Genomic DNA, 7,465 nt, shown 5'->3' with positions numbered 1-7,465 from the left:
ATAACAAACATTCATGAAGTACGAGAATAACTTGCGGAAGCGACAGGAATCGACACGTTGGATAAATAACCGAAAGAATAGGTATGCTGAAATAAGAAAATACGTAATTCGATAATCTAAGAGATTCGATCCGATACTGTGGATTGAGTCTCGGCGTAGCTCAGTGGTTAGAGATCCTAGTGCGTGTAACTGGGAGTCAAGAGTTCGATACCCGGCCCCGGAGCGAATTTTTCTCAATTAATAACCTGTGGTAATTCGATAAGCCAAGCAAGAAACCTCATGTTCCAAAAGTCTTAATGGAAGCAGATGAATATGAGAGCTTAATTTAATGATTTAAATCACGCGTAGCATGTGTTTACAAGGAATAACAATAGGTCACGAGAAAAGCCGTCAATTCGTTTCTTGTGTTTTTTAGTCAGCCTGATAGTTGTCGAACTTGATGGATGAATTTTTTATACCGTAATAATTCGTACACCTGTCGCATCCGCCGTTAACCGATTTCAATCTTTATTTATTAAGACGCTCCCATTATCAACTATGTAACGCAAAAAATGTTCAATTTTTTCACCATCTTCTTAGTATGTGTCAGCAATTTCGCTTCTTCTCCAATAACAAACAAGGTCCTTTTTCTTTGTGGTGGTCTTCTGGTCTTCTTTCCCTCATAACTTCGACATTTTTCAAGATAATACATTTATGGCATTTTACATGCAAGCGCATGTCATACTAGAGAATAAGCCCTGTCTTTGGCATTGTTTTACCATTTTAAGCTATTTTTAATTAAATTTTTTTACGTAACGTAAAGCATTGAAGTTTATAATTACTCATAGCAAAAGAAAAATATTTCTTATTTATATATTTATCTAGTAAGAGCAGAATTTCTTAACACACATTGTGAAGAAAACAGAGAAGAAGCATTTAAAAATATTCAAAATCGAAAAAAATATATATATATATATCGGAGTAACCAATTTTCCCTGCACAGATAGCAAGAATTGAAAAATAGAATTACCATTCACAATACATAGCCTACTTAATGGATTCCAAAAAAACTGTTTATTAATCTAGAAGTATTGCCTGATGACCAGGGAACGGATTTATATGGACTAAAAATATATGAAATATGTAAATATATATGTAGTTATTTTTACCAAAATATGGAATTAAATATGGATTTTTACCAAAATATGGAATTAAATATGGACTTAAAATTATAAAAAAAATGACTATGTACGTTAAATATTGGTACATTTTAATCAAACTAAACAAAAAATATAATGGACGTACCTTATCTTCCAATGTAGTTTCAACAAAACACAATTTTTATTGTCTGTTACCATAACAATAGGTTACAAACATTTCTTTCAAGTGCTGAAAAGTGAATCTTCTTCTATTGTCTCTGAGGATAGATTTATACTGACTAAAAGAGCGTTCGACGTCACAAGAAGTAACTGGTACATAATTCAATTTCACAATGTCTGCTGGGGATAAGTCCAAGTTAATCTTCACTGTTGATTCACCACTCATCACAGCAACAACCTTTTGTAGTTCTTCATATCCAGGGTTTTTTGAAAGTACAGTGTCCACCTTAGCTCTTACTGCATCTGCAACTTTACCTCTACCACGATTCAGTTGTTCCACAGTACTATTTATAATTTCAAAACTTTCAGATAGTGAAAGGTGCCTATTTTGGAGACTTTTGAGCGTTTTTATGATGCATGAAAATGTATGCTGAATGTGAGCTAAGTCATTCTTCACACTTATGTCACAGGTAACTGTTTTCGCAGTATCAATTGAGACTGCATCTTCAGAGTCCAATGCAAGGAGAACATTGTCAATAGAGTCTATATGTTCGGCATAATATTCAACTGCTTCTAGCCATGTACCCCATCTAGTTAAAATTGGCTTTGGTGGCAATGGAATTTCAGGGTACATTTCTTTCAACACGTTAACTCTACTGGGAGCTTTGAGAAATACTTTTTTCACTGATGAAATCAACAAATCTACTTTAGGGAAATTGTCTCTGACCACTTCTGCCACACGATGAAATGCATGCGCCACACAAGTAAAATGAGTCAATTTAGGATATAAAACAGATAATGCTTGTCCAGCTTTGACCATATAAGGGGCAGCATCGCTAATAAAGAATAACACATTATCGTACATAATACCCTTTGGCCACAGGATACCCATAGCTTCGTTGAACAGTTTAACTATAGTTTTGTTATTGCACTTTTCTAGAACATCACAATGTAAAAGAATTCGTTCAGAATATTGTTCACTTAACAAACCGATAACTACATTACCAACAAGTCTACCTTCTTTGTCGGGAGTCTCATCAATGGAAACCCAAATTGAACTATCTTTAATTTCATCTCTTATCTTCTGTATTGTCTCATCGTAGATGGATGGAGCATACGTCTTCCTAAGTGTTGACTCATCCGGGATTGTATGTTGAGTATATTTTTCAAGGAATTCCCTGAAGACCTTATTCTTTAGTTTGTAGAGAGGAATATCAGCAGAGATGAGAGAACGGCACAGGTCGATGTTAAACTCAGATCTTACATTCGATGTTGTTGGTTGTGTTAAAAACAATTGTCTCTGCTTGGAATTTAGTTGTTTGTTGGCCTGATGTTTACTAGTTGTAATGTGTTGTTGCACCAGGAACTTTTGTGTAGATGATACTGCACACTGACACAAATTACAAAATAATATTTTATTGTCAGTTGATAAACCATCTTCTTTAAATTCTGAAATGTAACTTGTTAGTTTTGATTTTAAATTGACTGAATGACGTACTTTTGGCATATTTACCGTCTTTATAGTATGATTTACAAAACTGAACCTATGTGTACTCTGACTGGCATTTAACTGTTGAGCTGCACAACTGAAGTCTGTTAAAAATTTTAAATTAAATTAATACAGTTTTGTAACTTACTTTCCCATTGTTGATAGGACTGCTAATTTTCAAATAACTCTGATGTTAAAGGGATTACTGAACATGTGTTTAAATCTCTATTGTTGAAATGTATTTTTAAAAGTTAATGGAATTTTGTTTTGTTTTATTGTTAAACCTAATATAATATGGACTGTTTTATATGAAATATGGAAAATATATGGAAATTAACGAAAATATGTACTAAACTCTAAAATATGGAAAAATATGGAAAATAAAAGTAGGATTTTTCAACCCTACACATTGTGAAACATAAAGATAATGCAAAATATAAATTATATTAGCTTTATAAGTAAATATGTATTTACATATAAATCCTTTCCCTGCTGATGACTATATACTAAATTCCAACACAAAATTCATTGAAGATATTTAGAAATTATATTTTTGGACTTTGCTAAATTCATACCATGGAAATGTGTTACATTTAAATACCTCTTTAAATGCATGTGTTAATTGTGTTTTGTCTGCGTTACTCGATGCTTTCTTTTTTTTTAATACAATTCAGAGTACTGAATCTGCCATAGCCTATTGAATTCGCACAAATTTTATTATCCGTAATTTTCGTCTTGAGAGCACTTCTGATATCAAATTTAATTTCTCACCCATTTTTGTCCGACTCTACCGTTTGAGGGATAAATTCGGACAAAATAATATCATATTCGTATTCTGTGATCCCAAAGATCTCCAGATATCAACTTTCATCGAGATCGGACGACTTGAGATTTTTCATCCCCTTCTCCCTTTTCACTATTCCTTAGATGGTATTTAAAAAATCGGAAAATGTTTAATCAAAATTGTTGAGAGTAACCTTCATTTTAAATGTTGCGTCTCTACGTCGGCTAGTTCAAAATACTCTCTCCTCTCCGCTCTTTGGGGGATAAAAAAATCCTCAAAAGTTATTTGAATGTAGTAGGGCCTACATGAAGTTGAATTTTTTACATTCCTTATACATTTAAGAAACAATTCTGAGAGATGAGATGAACAGTCTAACTCAATTTTATAAAGGAGCCTTTGTTTTAAATTTATGGGCTGAATGGCTGTTGGTTCAAAAAATAAACCAGTATATTTTGATCATTATTACTTCATATTTTACATCCCTTAATGTTCGTATTTCGTAAAACTCCGTCTTATCTTTTGACTAAGGATTAACAGAAACCTACACACATAGTTTAAGAGATTTAAGATGATTAGTCAGTCCGTTGATTATAGAATGGTTTTTTTATATATACAGTATATACAGTATATATATATATATATATATATATATATATATATGTAGATTATCTTTATACTATATAGTAACGAGGAATAGATTATTCAGCGGCAACTGGAATTATCTCGAAAACAGTGTGTCGGGGACTTCTCTTTTCATACGCATGCACACATACTGTATAGACTACTGAAGTTGTATAAAAGTGGTTATATGTGCATTGTTTTTGGAGATGACTGTCCATCCGAGTCCACTAGGATAATCAGGAATGTATGTTTACTCTTATGTCTCACCCATCCCAGCTGCAGTTTGCTTGCGATGAAGATAACCGACCTTGCAGCTAAGAGTAACTCGCTCTGGAGTTCTGATTAATAAAATTCATCTGCCAAAATCGATGGCGTCAACTTATACCACAATCCAGTCTAGTATATACAGTCACGAAGCTTGAGTTGTTGAGGGTACTAGGAAGAATAGACTGTGCCGATACTATTTCGCATTGTCTGTAATGAGGCGATAGTAGCGATCCTAGTGGTTAGCAAGTATCTCTGGATACATATTTACTACGTATTGAGCTTTGTGACTGTATATACTAAACTTTGGTATTACTATGTGGAATAGTGTTGCAGATAGTGCATCTCCTTGTCTCACACCTGAATTTATTAAAAGGGTTCTCCGCACTTGTTACCCATCATAAATAGTGGTGATAACAGTAGTAATAGTTTATTTAATGAAGCTTTCAACTGCAGAGATTATTCATATTCGAAACTCGATGTTGGCCAGAAATTACCATTTTGTCTGGAACCTTCTTTTGGAGACAGTGTTGCTTTACGTACTTTAAATCTATGACACGGGCGTCTATACATATACTATACAGTATTCAAAGATTTTGTTATTTGAATTTTCGGAACGTTTCGCCAAATTCCTCCAACTATTCGTCCACAAATGCTCTTACTACAAAACCACACCCCAAACAAGTAAAAGCTCTCAGAGCCATTATGGTGATCTACGCTCACTAACTCTGAACAAAGAGGCTGTAAATGTTTAAGAGAATGTTCACGGCTTGATTATTCAATTGCTGAATCGAAAACCTTGACACTGAACTAAGTGAATGCTTTGATAAGACAACTAGTGTACATTACAAGTCAGCGTTTTACAAGTCGATGCAGCTGTTCTACTTAACGAGACAGGAGAGAATAAATTATTTATTGGCAGACGTCAGCGATTGAAAGGAAGTTTACTATAACACTGTTAATGCAGTTTCTCGAGAGAGTATTCGTCAAAGGCGTAGAAAAGAATTTAAGGAACCAGTGGCGTAGCATGAAATTTTGAGCAGGGGAAGCTAATTCAAGTTGTCTTTCATGCAATATGAGAAAACGTATTACAAAAATATAGTCTTAAAATAAATAGTAGTCAATGTCAAGTCAGCAGTCGAAGATTGGTTGGAACCTCGTAAGTAACACCAATAAGACATGACCTCAAATGATTTCGCGGTTTACACATCATATAGACACGTATAGTATAACACTAGCTGATTCCCTGTCATAGTTAGAGGAATCACAATATTAACGGTCAATAGATACAGTACGTAAGTATGCGTCTGTCTTTTGGTTGTGTCCTTCATTGACAGCAAGAGAGTCGGTCATTTTGTTTTTTAGATCACACTTTTGTTCGTAAGTCAATCTTGATAATAGAATTGTCCTAAAAAATTCAAGTAAATTGGTGTCAGGAACAGTTATTTCGCTCATTATTTATTATATCAGCCACAATGCACATTAACTCTTCAACTGAACACAACTGACGAAAACGGATAACTCGGAAACTACTTATTTTAAATGTTAAAGCTAGCTTCTTGCTACCCTTGCGACCAGGATAGTTAAGGTAGAAAGGGATGGAAAATCTGCGGGGTGGGTTACACAGAAGAATGAGTGAAAGAAACCAGTCTGCTTGGAAGCTGGTGTATGCAGGCTTCTTGTTTACTGCTGCATCACAAATCATCCTGAGCTGCCGCATCACAATATTTAACGCGTAAATATAAATTCTATTAAAATTAATAAATAATTTTGTCCATAGATTGCAGGTTTATTATGAAATTATTATTAACTGGGGAAGCTGAGCTTTTTAGCTTACATTGACGCTACGCCACTGTATGGAACTCCATTGATGTAAATCAATCTTCTATATATTTAATTTGAACTGTGGCGGAAAATTTTATGAATACTCTACGTCATGTGAGGTTGTGTGATGTCTCAATCGAAAGCTAATAATATTAATATTGCGGGAAAATCCAAATGCTTTGTAGCGAAGTTCATAAAAAGCTTTAAATGGAAAAAATATGTACGACCCATCTCAGTAAAGCGTAAACCGTAGGACATCTTGCAGTTCGTTTCGTAGTGTTGTGCAGAGGGCCGTGGTTCACGTAATGTATTTTATTTTCATTTGAGTTATAAATACATTTTTTTTTTGAAGGTCATGAATGGTGTCAGTACCGTGGGGCTTTGTGTATAGGAAAGGCTACGTTTCAAATAACGAAATTTCAAATAATAAAACATCGTGTTTCCTTAAAACGTTCATAAATGTAGTTATCGAAGCCATCTGTAGGCTAAATGCGAGATGTTGACGTCACAATATCATCCTTTTCGAGATCTCGATAATAATAGTTTGTTCATCTTTCAACTGTCACGTATTTTTTTCATGCTTCAATATAGTACGTGTGATTTTTTATCTGGTGTTACTAAAAAGTAATGATGTTGTTACGTTGTGAATTTAGTTCTTCTTTATTAGTGCATTATTGTGAGTGTAGCTGGTCGACTAAGAAAATGTGGTAGGACGTTTAGAAATGTAACTGCATTAAGAACTCATAAACGACTATGTAGAAAATGAGGCAATGGTAAACTTTAGCGGTCCCTGCTTAGGTCGTTCTTGCACGCATGAAAATAACAATGAAATTTACAATCTTTGGACAGGAAGTACTATGTGACTCAAAAGGATGACGAAAATAACAGAAGGCTTCATCTATGGAATTATCACGGCCGACTTGATGTCCCTTCGCTTTTTTGTATACGGCCTAGACAATAGTAATATTTTCTTGAAATTGGATAATTTCTCAATTCCACACGAGGCGCTGTCTGCCAATCTCTGGTGTCCACAGAAGAAATACTCAATATGAATTAAAATAAATGATTAAAGAGTAATAATAACACTTATAAATAACAAATAAGAAAATAATAAGTGTTATTATGTTTAGTTCTGTTAATTATGGTAAAAGCGTGAGTTTAAAAGCAGGGAAGATAACACATAGT

This window comes from Periplaneta americana, chromosome 13, assembly GCF_040183065.1.
Source record: "Periplaneta americana isolate PAMFEO1 chromosome 13, P.americana_PAMFEO1_priV1, whole genome shotgun sequence".
In the NCBI taxonomy this organism is placed as follows: Eukaryota; Metazoa; Arthropoda; class Insecta; order Blattodea; family Blattidae; genus Periplaneta; species Periplaneta americana.
This window is presented reverse-complemented; position numbering follows the sequence as displayed.